Source organism: Pan troglodytes, chromosome 3, assembly GCF_028858775.2.
Source record: "Pan troglodytes isolate AG18354 chromosome 3, NHGRI_mPanTro3-v2.0_pri, whole genome shotgun sequence".
Lineage (NCBI taxonomy): Eukaryota > Metazoa > Chordata > Mammalia > Primates > Hominidae > Pan > Pan troglodytes.
In genome coordinates, this window is record NC_072401.2 from 184673225 (window position 1) to 184694264 (window position 21040).

At 42.0% G+C, this 21040-nt stretch overlaps 2 long non-coding RNA genes and 1 pseudogene across 4 annotated transcripts; 1 reads left to right on the forward strand and 2 right to left on the reverse strand.

Moving 5' to 3' along the window:
- The first annotated feature begins 772 nt into the window (after positions 1 to 772).
- On the forward strand, positions 773 to 20470 carry LOC134809937 (uncharacterized). 2 transcript variants are annotated; one of them, XR_010156764.1, is made up of 7 exons: positions 773 to 999; positions 1145 to 1222; positions 1327 to 1473; positions 3728 to 3800; positions 15995 to 16109; positions 18362 to 18875; positions 19913 to 20470. It is a non-coding gene; the product is annotated as an uncharacterized LOC134809937 (long non-coding RNA). The 2 variants fall into 2 exon arrangements; XR_010156765.1 differs by lacking the exons at positions 1145 to 1222; positions 19913 to 20470 and having other exon boundaries at positions 782 to 999; positions 18362 to 19460.
- Positions 6303 to 20945, reverse strand: LOC134809938 (uncharacterized). Of its 2 annotated transcripts, XR_010156767.1 has the most exons (4): positions 20412 to 20945; positions 14762 to 14913; positions 7647 to 7775; positions 6303 to 6681 (listed from the first exon to the last, which is right to left on the reverse strand). It is a non-coding gene; the product is annotated as an uncharacterized LOC134809938 (long non-coding RNA). The 2 variants fall into 2 exon arrangements; XR_010156766.1 differs by lacking the exon at positions 20412 to 20945 and having other exon boundaries at positions 7647 to 7771.
- On the reverse strand, positions 11981 to 13339 carry LOC134809850 (survival motor neuron protein-like; annotated as a pseudogene).
- Positions 20946 to 21040: the final 95 nt, after the last annotated feature.

The following is a 21040-nucleotide window of genomic DNA, read 5'->3' on the forward strand; positions in this document are numbered from 1 at the left end:
TGGGCAACTTGATTAATATTTTTAAGCTTTAGTTTCATCTGTAAAATGAGGAAATAGTACCTTCCCCATGGATTATTTAGACTTTACAGAATTAAGTGAGGTAATAAAATCCTTATCCTTAGCATAGGTAAGCAGTGGCACATAGTAAATGCTCAATTAATGGTCACTATTGTTATTTTTATCTAGGTAACTTTTAGCACTGAAAATTTCATGTGTCTGATTGAGAGAAGTCTTAAGCTGATGCAAAACATATTCTCCAATTTCTAACATTTTGTAGTTTAAAGGAAATTATTTATAGACAAAAATAATACAGCTCTTTGGGAAATAGTGCTCAAGTACTATTTCGCTGGAGAGCACAAACATAAAATGAAACGCCGCTTTAATTTTAGTTTCAGTCTTTCCGTAAGTACAGGAGTCCCTCCTTATCTGTGAGGGATATGTTCCAAGACCCCCAGTGGATGCCTGAAACCGCAGACAGTGCCAAACCCTATATACAGCAATTTTTTCCTGTGCCTACATACTTATGATAAAGCTTAACCTATAAATTAGGCAGAGTCAGAGATTAACAACAACAATAATAAAATGCACCAATTATAATGGTACACTGTAACAAAAGTTATGTGAATCTGGTCTTGCTCTCTGTCTCAAAATATCTTACTGTACTGTACCCACTCTTCTGATGATGATGTGAGATGATGAAATGCCTTTGTGATGAGTGAAGTGAGGTGAATGTCATTGGCATTGTGACATAGTGTTAGGCTACTGCGGACCTGCTGACGTTATGTCAGAATGGGATGAGGTGCTACAGGTGGTCCGGGTCACTGGGCCGTGACAGTGTTGATGGTTGAACGTCAGGAGCCAATGATGTTGATAGTTGGGGATCCTGGATAGTTGAAAGATTTTTTGCTGAAAACTTTTGGAAGAACATTGTAATCAGAAGTTGTCCCTAACTCTTCAAAGCTTTGCTGCAGACGTTCTAATCCTTTGGTGATCATGCAGGTGACTTTAATGCTGCATTCCAACTAAGGATCACATTTCATAATTTTGTCTTTAAAAGTCTGTGAAATCTGAAACACTTCAGCAAATGTTGGTAATGTCCACGTTGCTGGTTCTGCTTCAGTTTCTTCTTCCTCTTCCTCTGTAGATGACTCAAGTTCTCCCAATTCCTGGTTTAACACTTGTCAATGGCCTTCAATGTGTTCTCCCACTTCCTATCAAGCAGGTCGGCAAATCGTTCTCCACCAACTTGTCTTTCTGCATGAGTGATTTTCCTAACTTCTTCAATCCCAGAAAGCCTTTAAAATCATTCTTGACTTCACTCCACAGGTTCTTGCAGCAGACATTTATCATTGCTGGTTTCGATTCATGCATTGTAGCTTTGGTGAGTGTTATTGTGTCAACGATAGTGAATAATTTCCAGCACCACATTATGTCCAGATTAGAGTCTGCATCGATTGCTGATCAAAATCTCAGGTGGGTGTATATGGTTTTGACAAGCCAAATGATGTCATGCCCTGGACAAAGGGCTGAAGCAACAAGGATGTAATCGGAAGTAAAAACACAACCTTGACATTTTAATTTTCACAACAAACAAATTCAACAAAAGTTGTACTCGGAAGTAAAAACACAACCTTGACATTTTAATTTTCACAAAAACAAATTCAACAAACAAAACAAAAAAATTGTCCAGGTGCAATGTCTATTGTCCAAACAGGACTTTAAATTCCAACTCTTCCACTTCCATTTATTTTTTCACTTCTGGGATGAAGCATCGGTGAAGCCATTCCATAAACAAGATGATTCTCACCCACACTTTCTGATTATTTTGACAGAAGATGGGCAGATAATTGGGGGGGGTTTAAATCATGAATTTTTTTAATTTTTAATTTTTGTGGGTACATAGTAGGTGGTGGTGGTTGTTGTTGAGAGCACATGCGTTCTTCACTTTGTGCATGACACCTGGCTTTATCGTATGCCCTGCAGCATTGCCACCTGGTACCAGGGTTAATCTGCCCATCCGTGCTTCATGCCCCAGTGCCTCCTTTGAACTTTTATGAATATAGGTTCTGTCGGGCATCTTCTTCCAGAAACACCTCATTTCATCACAGTTGAAGATTTGCTTTGGATGGTATTCTTTCTTCTTAATCAACTTCCTCAGCTCTGCCAGAAATGCAGCAGCTGCTTCTTCATCAGCAGGTGCAGCTTCTTCAGTAATTTTTTTATTTTTTCGTCCAAACCTATTCCTGAATCTGTGTAACCATCCCTTACTTGTAGTAAATGGCTTGATATCACTTGTTTCAGGGGACCCCTTGCTCAAGGCTTCCTATAAGTTCAGTGCTTTATGGCACAACGCATTTGTCATCAATTGAAACACATTTTCCATTCATGTCCTCCACCTGCAAATCTAGGTGGTTCAACCTACTACACACCTAGGTACGTGGTATACCCTATGGCTCCTAGGCTACAAACCTGTGTACCATGTGACTCTACTGAACACTGTAGGCAACTGTAGCAAAATGGCAAGGATTTATGTATCTGAACATATCTAAACACAGAAGAGGTACAGTAAAACTATGGTATCAAAGACAAAAATGAAACGCCTGCATAGGGCAGCTCCATGATAATCTTGACCGATGCTGATCGAAACATCGTGATGTGGTGCACACCTGTGTTTATAAAAACCTAAAATGGGCATACTTTATGACCAATTAATTTATCTTGCATAAATTAATTTTAAAGGCCGGGGCGGTGGCTCATGCTTGTAATCCCAGCACTTTAGGAGGCCGAGACAGGCGGATCACCTAAGGTCAGGAGTTCAAGACAAGCCTGGCCAACATGGCAAAACCCCATCTCTACTAAAAATACAAAAATTAGCCGGGCATGGTGGTGGGCACCTGTAATCTCAGTTGCTCGGGAGGCTGAGGCAGGAGAATCACTTGAACCCAGGAGGTGGAGGTTGCAGCGAGCTGCAATCGTGCCACTGCACTCCAGCCTGGGTGACAGAATGAAACTCCATCTCAAAAAAAAAAAAAATTCAACTTAAAATATGATCTCATTGATGAAAATGAGCAAAAAGTGATAAACCATCCAATAGGAAAAATAGGCAAAAGATATGAAAAATAGAGCCATCGTCCCTGTGTTCCAAGACCTCCAGTGAATGCCTAAAACATGTTTTCTGTTCATGTGTTCCACCCACAAATTTGATGCCTTTTTTCCACCTTCACTGAGCGCTTACCACACGCTGTGGCCATGACTATAGCAATCTGATGTGCAACAGCAGAACCAGCACACATTTCTCATTCCTTCTTCACAATTTCACGATAGAAGATTTGACCTTACTGTAGATCTTAAGAACCTCAGCATACAAGTTTTTTCCTTCCTTATAAGTTGAAAACTTTCTCTTTTTCACATTCACATGGCTTCTCTTTGGCATATCCAAATTGCCAGCATCACTACTCTTGCACTTTGGGGTCACTAGAAAGTAAAATAAGGGTGGCTTGGATGCGAGCATTGTGATACCCAAGACAGTCAATCTGATAATCAAGCTGGCTAAGGGACTAGCAGGCAGGTAGTGTACACACCACAGATATGCTAGACAAAGGAATGATCCACCTCTCAGGCGGGACAGAGCCAATGTTGCAAGATTTCATTATGCCACTCACAGCAGCATGCACTTTCAAAACTTATGAATTTTGTATTTCTGAAATTTTCCATTTAACATTTTCAGACCAAGGTTTGCTGCAGGTAACTGAAACCATGGAGAGCAAAACTGTCCATAGGGGGAATCCATTGCATTTTCAGTAAGTATTTATTGAGCATCTACTATATCATATTCATCATTCTATCTCTAGTATTTTAGCCTAGCCTATAGTAGGATTCAGATAAATGTCTGCAGAACAAGTAAAGCCAAAAGTGAGAAATTGATAGAATTTGGTTTGTTCTTCCAAAAGGTAAGATGCCAGAAAAAATTCTGAAAATCAGTTCATGTTAGAGTAAGCAAACAAAAAAAAAAAGTGTAATCAAAGAAATTTTCCTTGTTAAAATCAGAATGCATTAATACTAATGAAAAGGAGAATGCAGACCCCGTCTGACATATTTTATACTGTTTAAAGATAAACATTTGTGCACTGCAAGCCGCAAATGGATTGAAACTCCAGTGAGGACTTTATAAGCCGTCTGCTAGTCTCCTAATGAGGCTAGTAACTATCATTGTTTACAGTTAGGCACCAGGGGTCATGGGTATTTGTTATAATGAAAGCTGCAATGCATCACTGCAGAAACTAAAAGAGACTTTCTTCATAAGGGCTAATTACAAATATAATAAAACAACATTTAAAAAATCTCTTGAAGCCCACAGAGAAACCTAACTTGGCACACGAAGTACAAACAGTAGTGCCCGCTCTGTTTTCATTTAGTGGATTCTGATTACAGAAGCCATATCATATTTAACTACTAACAATACAAGGCCACCGATGGGTCCTTTGCCTCAGATCACTTAATCACAAGATGCTGTGTGAACCATCTGGATCTCTGAGATATTTGCTCTGACAATCTATGCATAGAGTATGCAAACTCACAGCAAGACCCATGGGGTTTTTGTGTCTGTGTGTGTGTTTTTAATAAGATGCTACTTTAAAGTTCTGCCTCCCTGGTGTCCACACTGAACTTTGTGAGTTAGTTATCTCAGTGTAGGGGTGGAATGTGAAAAATTGATTGCTTAGAGTCATACAAACAAAGGAACTAATAGGCTGACTACATTTTTTTACTTTTTATTGGCAATTTTAGCATCCTAAATATGTAGTCCAATCTTAATTGTTTTGGCCAATAGATAGTGGCAGTATCTCCACAGTCCAGTGGAGAAATAATTTGGCCTGTTGCATTAGTGGATGACAACCACATCAATTCATGTGTTCCCAGCATCTCAGACTAGGAAAACTTAAGAGTCACAATATGAAGGGCTTCTTATAAAATGTTATATCAGTAACAGTATCAAGACCTGAGATCTCCCAGATGAGAAAAGGTTACCTATTTTATTAAAATTGCCTGTTAATAGGATTACTAATAATAAGACTACAAGAAGAAAAATGTCTCATATTTGTAGAGTGCTTCTCGCTTATTCCAAAGCCTCGTGCATGAAAACCAAAACCCAAAAACCACTAATATATGCACATCCCCTGAAGAATAGCCAATAAAAATGTGAAAATAGAAGAGAAATTATGTGGATCTCGCACTACCAAATAGGAAAACATACTAAGCTTAAGTAAAGTAGTGCAGTGCAAATGCAAGAGTAGAATAAGGGATCAAAACGTGGAACAGAAAGAAAAGAGATTTGCCTGCAGGGCTGACATGAAGGGCGCCCCTGAAATTGTGCTGAAGGCATATAAGAACGTGTGTGTGATCAACATGGCAGTGGAAATAAATGGAGAAAATAAAAATGATTTCATGAGTACTACCGAGATAATATGTTAACTTTCTGGAGAAGGAATGAGATTCTTATATTATATGCAAAAATAAAGTCCAGAGGGCTGGGTGTGGTGGCTCCTGCCTGTAATCTGAGCACTTTGGGAGGCCAAGATGGGCGGATCACCTGAGGTCAGCAGTTTGAGACCAGCCTGGCCAACATGGTGAAACCCCGTCTCTACTAAAAATGTAAAAATTAGCTGGGCACGGAGGTGGGAACCTGTAATCCCAGCTACTCAGGAGGCTGAGGCAGGAGAATCGCTTGAACCCAGGAGGCGGAGGTTGCAGCAAGCCAAGATCACACCACTGCACTCCAGCCTGGGCAACAGAGCAAGACTCCATCTCAAAAAAAAAAAAAAAAATCCAGAGAATTAAATAACTAAGGATAGAAAATAAAACTATGAAAAATAACTTTTAAAAATGTGAGCAAATATTTAATTTGCAAGAGAGGAAGAAGAAGAGAAGGCAAGAGGTGGAGAGCAGTGTGGCTCACACCCCCTGGGTCATCCCTGTAAGGCTATCATGCATCCCACAGGCAGCCTCAGAGGAAAAGCTATGAGGCAATTTTGTTCATATTCATGTCATAAATTTAAAATGTAAGATAAACTATGCTTTTCAAGAAATGCCATTAACATGCTAAAAATAATTATGTGTTCAGAGGTTGCACATGAGCCACAAATTGTGCTGATCATTTTGGAGGGAGCTGCTATCCGGTAAGTAGGGTCTGCTACCTTGTGGCTTATGCGCGTCTGAATCATTTACATAATACTGCTTACTTTATTCAAGCTGCCTTTTTATTTTTACGCACACATTGCATTTTAACTTCATTTCACAAAAGTGGATTAGTGGTGCAAATGGTTTATTGAGGCATAAAGGCAATAACGAAATAATAACATACATACTACAACCAGAATAACACCATACACAAACATAATAAACAAGACTCCAGCACAAATGTGGAATGGGAACTCTTACATGTTGGGACAAGTGAATCTGTGAAGGTGATGATTTCACACAAGCACTGGAAAAGAAAAGTGTGAATAGGATGTAGCATCATGAATATCTGAAAATTGGATTTCGTTCGACAAGTGATTCATTCACTTTTTGCCCTTCATGCTTTGTCTGTATTGAATTTTGTCCCATAATGGCACAAAGCCATCCAAACTTTTGTATCACTTTCACACAAGCTCAGTGACCTTTCCAGCATCCACATGAGGTTTCCTGGAATAAAAGCAAAGTATCACTTTTCAAGTATGAAACCGATCAATTGTATCACTAAAGGCAGAGAAGAGGTAGTAGCAGTAAGAGATATCAGTGACATGAACATTAAGAAATAAACAACACCAGCCCCAAAGTTAATGGCCAATATTATGCATAAAGAGAAAGCGGAATAATATGGCAGATAAATTGAAAGAGTCTTTACTACCACATCCTCTTGCTAGCAGATATTTCTCACCAAGGCTGGACAGAACTGAGGAACAGGGCATGAAGCTGCTTCTAGCGTACATGTTTTCCTTGGGGATAATGTTCTACGGCTTTTGATCTTTTTTATCTCTGAAAGCACAGACTCTATAAACAGGTATTTTCTTGTTTTGTTAATGATGATCTTGTGAGCTGTAGGGCACTTGTCACTGAAAAGGCTTTGGGATCAGAGCTGACAGAGTATCTGCTATGCATGAACATAGAATGTGAGTGAAAGAGAATTCAGGTGGCAGGGTGCGGTGGCTGGTGCCTGTCATCCCAGCACTTTGGGAGGCCAAGGCCGGAGGATCACTTGAGCTCAGGAGTTTCAGACCAGCCCGAGCAACATAGCAAGACCCTATTAAAAAATAATTTTTTTCTATTAAAAAAATTTTTTAAAATGCCAGGTGCAGTGGCTCACACTGTAATCCCAGCACTTTGGGAGGCTGAGGTAGGCGGATTACCTGAGGTCAGGAGTTAGAGACCAGACTGACCAACATGGTGAAACCCCATCTCTACTAAAAATACAAAAAATAGCCAGGCGTGGTGGCAGGCACCTGTAACCCCAGCTACTCAGAAAGCTGAGGCAGGAGAATGGTTTGAACCCAGGAGGCGGGAGGTTGCAGTGAGCCAAGATTGTGCCACTGCACTCCAGCCTGGTGACAGAGTGAGACATCGTCTTAAAAAAAAAAAGAAAACATTTAACCAGGCATGCTGGTGCTTACCTACTCAGAAAGTACGCTCCTACTTGGGAAGCTGAGGTGGGAGGATCGCTTGAACCTAGGAGTTCGAAGCTGAAGTGAGCTGTGATCGCACCACCGTGTTCCAGACTGGGTGACAGAGTGAGATCCTGTCTCAATTAAAAAAAAAAAAAAGAGAGAGAGAAAGAGAAAGAATACACCTAAATGCCGATTCATCCACTGCTTTAATTATGGAGAACAGTTGGTGGACAAAAAGATGCCTTTTGATCCAAATTAGGTGTTGAAGGAAATGGTGAAACAGGTAAATATAATCAAACGGCCACCACTAAGTTTGCGCTGTGTGGAGAAAAGGAGGAGCATGCTCGGCTTTTGAATGCTGAGGCACACCAGGTATTTAACGGAGAGACAATCAGAGAAGACTTCAGTGTCTTTGGGCAATTTTTATGACATCACTAATACCCATAACAACCGTTTTGTGATTTCCAGTGATTTGTTGCCAGTAATTTAATAGGAATATCTTTGCTACTATCTGCCACCTTGAAACTCTCAGTCTTACAGCTTTGTCTGAAGCTTGTTGGCTTAGCATCCAACAAAGCAGTGAGCGTAGACTTTAGCAAAAAAGCTTGACATATTTTCAAGATCTACCTTCTATCTTCATATGCAGAACTAACTGACAGACTATCAAATACTTGTTGTCATTCCTGAAAGCTGAAATTTCATAGAAATAAACTAGAATGGAAGGATGATATTCTGAGGCAAGACAGTGAAAGCCTACCGCAGTTCATCCCACGGAAATGAGAACTAATGCGCTTTCCTAAAGGGTATTGAAAGAATGCCCTTCCTAGATTAATAGCTGCATACCACAGACCCAACCTGGGTTCATCTGCTCTGTAAGGATACCATATCCAGAACAGCAGCTAAAATTAGGGTTAAGTTTGTGATTGTCCACTGTCATCTGCCATGATGCACCTAGATTTTGCAGAGGCGAGACCGGTGAATTAAATGGAGTTACAAGAAGGACCGCCAGCTTTGAACTATTAAAGTCTTCAAGGGTGGCACCCATCTCTGCTATATCTCTGAATGAGATATTTACTATCAAGGTCAGAGGGGGTAATTTCAGGAACTTTCAGGTGGCCTTTCCTACTATGGTAGTTCTTATTCTACAGTCAAGGAACCAATGTAGGATTCTGTCTGCCAGTTGCCACATGTGGTCAAGAGCTTGTCTCTGCTGGGCCCAGTGGCTCACACCTGTAGTCCTAGCACTTTGAGAGGCTGAGGCGTGTGGATTACTTGAGCTCAGGAGTTCAAGACCAGCCTGGGCAACATTGTGAAACCCCGTCTCTACTAAAAATACAAAAAACTAGCCAGTTGTGGTGGTGTGTGCCTGTAATTCCAGCTATTTGGGAGATTGAGTGGGAGGATCACTTGAACCCGGGAAGTTGGTGGTGCAGTGAGCAACGATCAAGTCACTGCGCTCCAGCCTGGGCAACAGAGTGAGAGCTTGTTTCAAAAAAACAAAAAGGGAACTTGTCTGTAAAAGAATAAAAATGAAAAACTTACTTAGGAGACTGATGAATTCTGGGACTAAGGAAATGACACCCAGTGTTGTGGGTGGCAGGATGCATAGACCCAATGAGAGACAAACTTTATCAAGGACTTTCTTTTCTTTTTTTATGAAAAAAAAATTTATTATAGACTTTTAAACATAAAGAAAATAGAAAAATAGGACAGTGAACATTCATAAATATACCAATTAGGTTCATTAACATTTTGCCATATATACTTTACACACACAGACACACACACACATATGCACACATTTTGCTAAACCATTTGAAAATATCTTAGAGACATTTTAACGCTTCACTCCTAAATACTTCAGCACGCACATTTATAAAGACATTCTTCTATAAACTACAATACCCTTATCCCAGCTCATAAATTAGCAATAATTGTCTAATATCATTTAAAATCTAGTCCATATTCGAATTTCTTCAGTGGCCCTTTGCCCAGGTCTTTTACAGATGACTTTTAAAACCAGGCTTCAGGCTGGACACAATGGCTCACACCTGTAATCTCAGCACTTTGGTGCGGGCAGATCACCTGAGGTCAGGAGTTCGAGACTAGCCTGGCCAACATGGTGAAACACTATCTCTACTAAAAATACAAAAATTGGCCAGGCATAGTGGCGTGCACCCAGCTACTTGGCTGACTGAGACGGAAGAATCACTTGAACCCAGGAGGCAGAGGTTGCAGTGAGCCAAGATCGCGCCACTGCACTCCAGCCTGACCCTGTCTCAAAAAACAAACAACAACAACAACAAAGCATGGGTTCCAATCAAAGACTGCGCATTGCATTTAGTTGTTAAGTCTCCTAAGTAACTTTTATTTTTATTTTTTTAGAGACAGTGTCTTGCTCTGTCACATAGGCTGTAGGGCAGTGGCGCAATCATAGCTCACTGCAATCTGGAACTCCTAGGCTCAAGAGATCCTCCCATCCCAGCCACCTGAGCAGCTGGGACTACAGGCATTCACCATCATGCCTGGCTAATTTTTTAAGAATTTTTGTAGAGAATGGGTCCTGGCTATGTTGCCCAGGCTGGTCTCAAATTCCTGGCCTCAAGTGCTTCTCCCGTCTCAGCCTCCCAAAGACTTGAGCCACCCTGCCTGGCCTTAAGTAACTTTGAGTATAGAAGAGTTACCCACTCCACCTCCTTCTTCTTCTTCCCGAATGCTGATATTTTGAAGAAATGAGGCCAGTTATCTCTACAACATTCCACATTCTGAACCTATCTGATCATTTCTTTAATGGTGTCATTTAACTTGTTGTTCTAGCCTCAGTATCTTCTGCAAATGGGAAATTAGATCTAAAAGCTCGACTAAATTCCAGTTGAACTCTTTTGATAAGAACACATCATAGGTGCACACTACATGACAAATGAAAAAGCATGTCTGGTTGTCTGACTCCTGGTGGTGCAATGTCATTAGATGCTAAGGATCTCTTCATTGTAAACGGATGTTGTGCCCACAAAACCGATCAGCAAATCTTTGGTAAGATGATACTTTGACACCATGAGAATTCTGGGGTGGATGTAGATCAATTTTTTATCTAATAGTTTTGGCATCAAAATCCCTTTAATGTTGTTTTACATTAACTTTTCAACTATTTAACAATCCGATTTTTTAAATATTGTAAAACATTTGTTTTCCACAAACCATAAAATGTATGCAAAAGTAAGATTCACTTTTATAATCATAGCAGAATTACTCCTTAATTGACATGTGAGCACCTTTCTTTTTTATTTTTATTTTGAAACTCACCGGGCGTGGTGCCTCATGCCAGACATGGTGGCTCACACCTGTAATCCCATCACTTTGAGAGGCTGAGGTGGGCAGATCACTTGAGGCCAGGAGTTCAAGACCAGCCTGGGCAACATGATGAAACTCTGCCTCTACTAAAAATACAAAAATTAGCCAGGCGTGGTGGCGCATGCCTGTAATCCCAGCTATTTGGGAGGCTGAGGCAGGAGAATCGCTTGAGCCCGGGAGGCAGAGGCTGCAGTGAGCCTAGATTGCACCACCCATCTCAAAAAACAAACAAACAAACAAACACATAAAAAAACCCTCATATGTATTAGTCAAGGTTCTCCAGAGGGACAGAACTAGTAGGATATATGTATATGTATATACATGGGTTATATATATATATATAACATATATATGTGTATATATATATAATATATATACATATACACACACACACCGTTTATGTTAATATTATATATATATATCATATACATATCATGTATTGTGTATGTGATTGTGTGAGTCAGTTCTTCCTATGAGAGAGTTTATCAGGGAGGATTGGCTCACACAATCACAAGGTGAAGTCCCATGATAAGCTGTCTTCTAGCTGGGGAAGAGAGAAGCTGGCAGTGGCTCAGTCCGAGTCTGAAAGCCTCAAACCAGGGAAGCTGATTATGCAGCCCTATGCAGACTGAAAGTCTGTGGCCAAAGACCCAAGAGCCCCCAGCAAGCCACTATGCAAGTCCCAGAGTCCAAAGAACCTGGAGTCTAATGTCCAAGGGCAGGAGAAGTAGGAGGAAGCACCCAGCACAGGAGACGGAAGGCAGCCAGAGGACTCAGCAGGCAAGGTTATCCCACCCCCTTCCACCTGTGGCACTGGCATCTGATTGGATGGTGCCCACCCACATTGAGGGAGGGTCTTCCTCTCCCGGCCCACCGACTCAAACGTCAGTCTCCTCTAGCAATACCCTCACAGACACACCCAGAAACAATACTTTACCAGCTATCTAGGCATCCTTCAATCCAATCAAGTTCACATCTAATATTAACCATCACACCATATAATAGCCAGTATGATAGCCAGTTAGGTACCAAGAGATGATCACACTTCCCAAAGCAAAGCATCATTAAGAGACTCTGGACATATGAGAGGTGGGAGTGGAGGAATTATTGATGGTCCAGAGGGAAATGAAGGCAGCCAGCATGACAGGAAATGGGGTGCTGGTGGAGGAACATTGAATTTTAGACCTGGCTTTCCTGGTCTCAGTCCTGACCCTGGCATGGGGGTGGCAGAAGGAGAAAAGAGTTTCATGGAGTAGCTTTTGATTTGATGTTATTTGGTTTATTTCCAGGAGACCTGGAGTTCTCATTTTCATCCATTGGAACTTGACTTTCATTCTCTCGAGTGTTCTATTCTATATTATCAGCTACTTCAGAGGTTGGGGAAAGTAGTAGATCAGGCAGATTTTGCTCTTCTCCATTTCCATATCCAGTGTACACCGCAACATGGGTTTTTCCGTTAAAATCAACCTAAGTGGCTCAGGCTGTGGTGGCTCACGCCCATAATCCCAGAACTTTGGGAGGCTGAGGCAGGAGAACCGCTTGAGCCCAGGAGTTCAAGACCAGCCTGGGCAATGTAGTGAGAACCTGTCTCTACGAAAAATAAAAATTAAGTCCCAGCTACTCAGGAGGCTGAGGCAGGAGGATTGGTTGGGCCCGAGAGGTGGAGGCTGCAGTGAGCTGTGATGGTGCCACTGCACTCCAACCTGGGTGACAGAGCAAGATGCTGTCTCAAAATAATAACAATAAAAATAAAATACAATCAACTGAAGCAATGATGTAGCTGGGTGAAGGCAGCTGTCTTCTGACCTAATGGCAGAACATGCGCCACCAGCTTTCCTGTGTTTCAAGGGAGTTGCATATTCTATTTTTGGCTCTTCTTGGGTTTTCTTTTAGGTGTGACATTTGGTTATCTGAAGTTTCACAAATGTCATTCTTGTGAATGGTGGCTTAAATGAAGCATGGCTTTATCATAAGCTTCTATCAATGCTGTATCATTCCAAATGTCACAATCATCACTCTGGCCTGCACTGCCCAGGAACAACACCCAGTCCTCCTATCCAGGACTCCATCTCCACCTCTACCACCACCACCGCTGCTGCCCATGGCCATGCTGAGCCTACTGCCTTATTTATTTTCTCACACCCGCATTTCTCTAACAGGGAGGCCACAGTGACATTTGACTTCTTAGATATTGCTCTATTCAAGGGCCTTGGATATAAGATCTGGGTGTTCCCTTCTTTCCAAGGTATAGCACCTACATGGGTGGCTGTAGTTTCTTTTGGGAGCACTGGGGAATCCATACTGCATAGGCTATGCTGTATATCCTGCATGTATGGATCCTTCCTCATGGACCCGTATGGACCTTTTCTTTACTCAATGAATTCTGGGTCTGAGAACTGGCTTAGGTCTTGAAATTGGGCAAGAAGGTATAACTTCCCACTAGGAATGGCTGACTTTAGCCTCCTTATCATCCATTCTTTTTTTTTTAATTTTTGTGGGTACACAGTAGGTGTATATATTTATGGGGTACATGAAATGTTTTGATACAGGCATGCAGTGAGTACTAATCACATCACATAAAATTGGGTCTCCATTCCTTAATGCATTTATCCTTTGTGTTACAAACAATCCAATTATACTTTTAGTTATTTTAAACTGATCATCCATTCTTGATCTCTCTTTAGAGCTTAAAACTGCACTAAGATTTTTAGGATACCCTGTAAACAATGCCCTTGTTGCCTGCCCACTTATCTTTCCCCTAGAAACACCATGTTTCTAGAAACACCTCCCTGGATCTCCCCTGACTGTCATTCCAGATTTACTGTCCTTATTATGCCATCTAGCTTCTGACAATTAAGTGCTGCTGGCCTCTGCTACTGTGTGATCAGTTCTGTAGTGTCATCTCTTGTCAGCCCCAACCTACAGAAGACAGCTGCCACTGAGTTTCTCAATGTGCTGGTGTCCTCACTGTCATGGGTAGCAACTATCTAGGGCTGGTGGCACAGATGGTAAAAAGAATTTATCAAGATAGTTTTAGGTAAAGAAAGGCAGATTTATTGGAAAAAGTAGGAAAATGTATTTCAGGAAAGCAATGGGCAAGTCAGCAAGAGAGGAGCTGACTGCAAGGAGACAAAAGCTTGCTGGGGATTTTATAGGATGGTGCTTGTGCTGTGTGCTGAAGAGGGCTTTGTGCGGTACTGATAATGCCAAGGTCGCAGTGAGCTAACTTGCATTTTTCTATCAGCCGAGGGTCTGGTGATAGCTGGGCGCAGGAAGATTGTGAGTTATTTGCACAGGATGGCTCTGTGTCCTGGACCACGAAGAAAGGCAAACTTACAGCTTATCTGTTTTTTGCTTTACCCCGGTCCCAACCATCTTGACTCCTTTTCCCTAATTAGGACTCCAAACTCACCAGTGCATTCCTTATCACCTGCATCCATGCAGTGTTCTCCCCAGGAGCATGGTCAACTGACCTCCCGTGGGAGAACTATTCTAGCATGTCCACTTCTCCAAGCCTCTTGATTCTTTTCTCCACAGTCAGTGCTGGTAGTTCTGCCATCTTTACTTCATTTTTTTGTAGGCCAACACTTTCTGCCAGTTTCCAGGACTTATCCAAGCAGTGTATGAGACCCACATCCTGGGACCCTTGCCAGGTAGCTAATTCTGAGTGAAAGAGGAGTGCCCCCTTATAGAGAAACTCTCTCTTATCCAGTTTTATATTCCAACCCTTTGGTCCAGCACCATGGAGATTCACTTCCAGGCATACTCACCAGTTCTTGCCAGTACACATCAGCCAGGTTCTGAGCTGCTTGGGTGTAGAATCCCTCTTCTCCCTTAGCAGGCTCTGCTTTCCCCGTTAGGTTGTGCTGACATCTGACCTTAATTATGAATCTTGTGGCTGGGAGTGGAGGTAGAGCAGATCCTGAGGAAGACAGATGTTGTCTTATAAGGCACTGTCTCACTATCTGGTCTTCAAGTAAGAAGGGCCCACTATCTTCCAATTAGGCCATGTGGGCCACTTCTGAAGTTCATGGATTCCAGAGAATATTACAGTGAGAGCTCTCGATTGCATCTACCTATTGTCCCCAACCTAAGCCTTGGGATCTCACTCCTTCCCTACCAAAGCTCTGAGTTCATCTTCCCACCAAACCAACCCTTCTTGGTTTTCTTTCATATCATAAAAAAGAGTCATTTATTGAGAGCACTGGGCTAAATTTTGGAGCATAAAGAGATATGACTAGTGCCTTCCTTCATGGGACAAGAGTGAGTTCACATTGGCTCAAGCCAATGACCATTTCCCATCTCCTTTGCCACATGACTGTGTTAGGGTTGGGAATTTAACCCAAGTGAAGCCAAGAGGACATGAAGACTTAGCTGAGGCTCTGGGAAATAGGGTCCTGCACTCTTTATTGAATTTGCTGCTCCAAAGACGTGAAGCTTGCAGTGGGCTTCCTCTGCAGCATCTTGAAACCAGGATGGGGAATCCCAGAGATTCTGGGAGTTGAAGTCAGGAGATGCTGCCATAAACACCTGGCAGGGGAACCAAGCTAGAAGCAGCACTGTGGAGAAGAGAATCCTGCTGACACAATTCCTTCTCTCAGTCAGGCCATACTCAACTGCACATCTGACTTGTGTGAAATGGTAGCCTCCCACTTCTGTTTAAGTCAGTCTGAGCATTTTGTCATGGTGTCCACCCTAAAGAAGTTCATAGTGCAGCAAAAATCAGTCACAGTTTATGATAATCTGACTCATATTTTATACGATTCCCTCAAAAACTGTTCAGTTATTGTTTCCTTCAGTTGGGAAGCTAGATTGTCTGCTCTGTTGAGTCCTGGTCTTAGGCCTTCTCCACCAGAATGCATATTTATAGAGGACATTCAATATACACTTAATGCATTGTGTAGAAATTAAAAGAAGACCAATCAAATGAGAACTATGAAAAGTTGTTCATTCAGAGCTTGCTACAACAAGGGAATCACCCACTATTACTTGCGTTGTTGCAGAGACTCAACAGAAGGCAGAGGAGTGGGAAAGCTTCAGAGTAGAAAAAAGAGAAGGCATCAGGTGTGCCCTGATGGAGACCATGGCCTGGGGAAGCTGCAGGCGGGCTGGCTAGAGGTGAGCATCCTATGTGATTGGTTAGGGGGGCATACTTGGTGTTGGAAGCAGGGACAAAAGTTAGGGAAGCTGTCAGTTATTAATCAAATCTTGGCCATTTAGGGCCAGTTGTTACAGAAGCATTTTATATATGGTCTGGCCATGGCTCATTTTGTATATTCAGTCTCTCTATTGATTGAATCTCCTTTCCCTAATTTATATCAAAAATAGACTTTTCAGGAATAGTTTGGGGATTGTTGTCTTTGTTGCTAAAACTTAAAAAAAAAATGTGTCTAGTACTGTCACTGCCTTCAGGGCTGATTCAAATCCAATATGGATTTAGAGAATTAAACCCAATCTATGGTGATATTGAAGAGAAGCTCAAAATGAGAAAAACAACTCTACTCAGACTAAATACACAATAATTAATTTGGATGCTGCACTTAGCAATGAAAGACAGAACCTAAAAGGGCATTTCTCAACCCGTGGAGTGTGTCTCGAGCAGTGAAACCAAAATTAGTGATGATTAGGAATTGAAAAAGTCTTCCTCATCAGGCAGAAGTTCTAGAAATTATTAACACATTTCACATGTTAAATGATGATACCAAGTATAAATATTATGTAAGTACAGCCACATATCCAGTGCTGGGGGGTATATTTTTAGACTGAATTTAAGAAACTTAAGGGCTGGGCGCGGTGGCTCACGCGTGTAATCCCAGCACTTTGAGAGACCAAGAAGGGCAGATCACCTGAGGTCAGGAGTTTGAGACCAGCCTGACCAACATGGAGAAACCCCGTCTCTAGTAAAAATACAAAATTAGCCAGGCGTGGTGGCACATGCCTATAATCCCAGCTACTTGGGAGGCTGAGGCAGGAGAATTGCTTGAATCTTGCAGTGAGCCAAGATTGCACCATTGCACTCCAGCCTAGGTGATAGAACGAGTCTAGATAGAAGAAACTTAAAAAAGTGCACAGCAAATATTTTTTAAAAAGAGGAATAAGATTCTAGGATAAGTTTAATATTTGTAACAATTACCCTTTAAAAATAGAAAGCTGATCAGCAAGAAAGACTCTCATAACCAATTTGATGATGTTACAGCTACATTTTCACAGTATATGTTCATAAACTTAAGTACTGGAATTAAAACAAAGCAGCACATATGGTAAGACTAACAAAATGTAAAGTGACAGATGTCTGTAAATATGAAAATCATGTATAGTATAGTTCATTAATTACCTGTCATTGGATCTTAAAATTAGGAATGATATTTATTCCCACTCAGCCATTTAATGAATAGACTTTGAATGAGGAAAATAAGATATAACAAGCTGGGGCTTTTTATATATATATATATATTTTATTATACTTTAAGTTCTAGGGCACATGTGCACAACGTGCAGGTTAAATATGTATACATGTGCCATGTTGGTGTGTTGCACCCGTTAACTCGTCATTTACATTAGGTATATCTCCTAATGCTATCCCTCCCCCCTTCCCCTACCCCAAACAGGCCCCAGTGTGTGATGTTCCCCTTCCTGTGTCCAAGGGTTCTCATTGTTCAATTCCCACCTATGAGTGAGAACATGCGGTGTTTGGTTTTTTGTCCTTGTGATAGTTTGCTGAGAATGATGGTTTCCAGCTTCTTCCATGTCCCTACAAAGGACATGAACTCAACATTTTTTATGGCTGCATAGTATAAGCTGGGGCTTTTTTAAGGTGTTACTTTACTTTTAACAATCATGCAATCAGAAGTATTGTGTTGATTTTTGTGGGGGAAAGTGGGGTCTCACTATGTTGCCCAGGTCTCAAACTCCCAGCCTCAAGTGGTCCTCCCACCTCAGCCTCTCAAAGTACTGGGATTACAGGTGTGAGTCACTGCACCCAGCTTTGTGTTGATTTTTACTACACTGTCATAGTGTGAATATTGCAAACTAGAGCTTAATTTAAATTTAAATATACAGTTGGCCCTCTGTATCTGGGGGTTCCGCATCCATGGATTCAACCAACCAGGGATCAAAAATATGTGGGAAAAAAAATGGATGGTTGCATCTGTACTGAAAATGTACAGACTTTTTTCTTGGCCTTATTTCCTAAACAATACAGGGTAACAACTACTTACATAACATTTACATTGCATTAGGTATTATAAGTAAATGGTGTAACTAGTAGAATCAAGTATATTAAAGGAAAATTATTAATATTTGACCTGTTTGATATCAACATTAACATCAGAGTAAAAAAAAATAGCAATGTTCAACTCTCTTTCTCCTAGGAAACATTCCTAGGTGGTTGAGGAGGGTGACTTACGACTTCCTCTCAAAGATATCTAAACCAAGACGTCTTCAACTTTAGCCTGCATATGCATCACCTGGAAATCGAGGTGTAGGGTGGGCCCTGAGTTTGCCTTTCTAAGGAGAGATGCTAACAAGATCTGGACCATCAGCCACTCAAGACCTTTAACATGTTTCATACCTGTCGACACCCTGATACACCTTGGCCTCTGAAATACTTTACAAGCTTTGCTAAAGAACACGTTCATAATGTACCAGTTCTTTAGCACTGATTCCCTTAGGGAAATCTGTTCTTCAAGGCAAGTTTCCCATTGCAGTTCTCTATCAACCTGGCGGGGTAAGTTACTGCCAATCATTGACCAAGCAGCACAGATCGGGAGAACTCCGTACCTTGGCTCTATAAGCAACATCACTGTTCAGAATGGTCATCCGAAGCATGCACATTGGAGATACTATGAACTCTGATCACGTAAATGAAGGATTCACTGTACTTTTGTAAGCAGACAGAGAGGGTTTCCAGGGATTTTAGGAAATGAATAATCAACCTGAGCAAGCAGCCTGTTTTACAGCCTCTTGCCCTGCAGCCTGTGTGGAATGCAGTCGCCTTGCTGGTTGGAACCAGCAACTGACAGACCCCAGCAACTTATAGATGAACCCCAGTGAAGTTTCTTCATGCCATGCTAAAGCCCTCCTCCCCTAGAGGAGCTATAGCTTTATTATCATAACCTGTGACCCATCATGGCATGTAGAGGGGGTGTCTGGGCCACTGGGACCCCCCCATACACATGCCATGATGCACCTCTCCCTTCTCCATCACTCCATCAAACCCTCCTGTCACTTTCCCTTGGGAAGATACGGCTTTGGAGAACACTTCCCGTGTGTGTCTTACTTATGCCAAGTAACACAATGCCTATTGATCAAAATCTGAGTTCTCCTGGAGAGTCGTTTGTTACTCACCAGGCAAATAAGCCCCAGTTTTTGGGAGGTAACATTATGAAATATTCTGAAGTAGTCCCATGAAAGATTTCTACTTTCCTTTTCAAATTATTCATAAATAAATGAGCTTGCTTTGGGCTATGGAGATAGTTTTACATGAATAAATCAATTCCTCTGAGCAGGGGCACCAGTGTGGAGATACAGGCTGACCCACCAGCTCTCGCCTGTCCCTGGGTGGGAGGGGCTGAGCCGGTGCCTCCCCTGGATTGTTTCCTGTTTAGGCATTGCCAGAGGCGGGATGAGAAGAAAGGGCTGTGGGGATCTGAGGCTTGGAATTCCAAGATTGCTCCCAACTAAGCTGTGGTGCTTAGATGGACACCTGCACACCCCGTTATCCTCTGGCTGGTCCTACATGTTCAAGGACCCTTAAGGGGCTCTCCACAACAGACTTTCATCTCTTCTTCCGAATTGGCCTGCTCTCTGTTCAATTCCCTCAAGGCAGGGATGGATGACTGGCAAAGTTATCCAAGTGTTACGTGAGAGAAAGAGAACTATTTCTTTTGTCTGAGTCCTTTGTCTATCTTTTTCTTTTCAAGTATTCCCTGTCCTTCAAGAGCCAGGTGAATGCCACGTCCTCTTCAGAGCCTTCCTGGATGTCACAGCCGACCATTGCTGGGGCTCAGAAAAAGCTACCTGAACATATGGCGCTCTGGCCTGCAGAGTACTTTGAACTGGAGGAGATTGGAAGGCTTCAGCAACGGCCTCAGCACTAAGATCTCTCTGACCTTCTCTTGCCCTTGTGTCTCGCTCCTCTTTCTCCCCTAAGCACAGGGAGGGGCTGTCCCTGAACTTTCCTTGTCTCCTTAAAGATAGATCTAAAAAGGAACTCAGTTTCTCCTCCAGAGACAAGATTCACTGTATCATAGGAGAAGAGACTGGGGGTCCGGGCCACTCACAGACATCGCCATAGGCTATCACCTGTTCGTCTTCCCCAAAAAGCACTTATTCTCCCCTAAGCAGCCTACATGCCCGATCCCCTCTTCTTTATGAAGAAGTAGATAAGCTTGTCAATTTCACTGGGTTTTGGGTACTCACTTTTGTTTCTCCTGCTGCTCCCATCCATGTAATAAATGTGCATGTTTTTTTCTCCTGTTCATCTGCCTACTGTCCTGGAGTCAATTATGAAAACTCAAGAGAGTAGAGAGAAAGTGTTTTCTGTCCCTACAGGAGGCAGCCGTTGCTCTCATGGCACTCATCACTGTCTGCCTGGCGTCATGCGTAAGTACCCGGTTGACCCTAAAAGATTGCAAGCTCTGTGGGGGCGGAGACTGTGTCTCATTCATCTCCTGCAGGCACTCAAGAAGGAGGAAGAAATGGATGACGCCTCTTATGTCCTAAGGCCTGCTAAGGTGCTTATGTAATCAAATTTTATCTTATCCTTATAATATGTGTTGCTTTACCTTTGATCACTGTAATGCCACTTATATAGCATGTTATAATTTATAAAGACATTTTCATATACTTTCTTTTTACCAACATTAATTTCCAACATCCTTCCATGCGTGTGATATTTTGGGGACAGTGTAGCTATCTGTTCTTTTGCCCCAAAATTACAACCAGCAGATGGCTGCCTCCATCCCCACTTAGAGATGTTGCCTGGCCGACAGCTCTCTGACTTCACAAAGAGGTCATCAGTCATCACAGAACCACAGAATCATGATGTG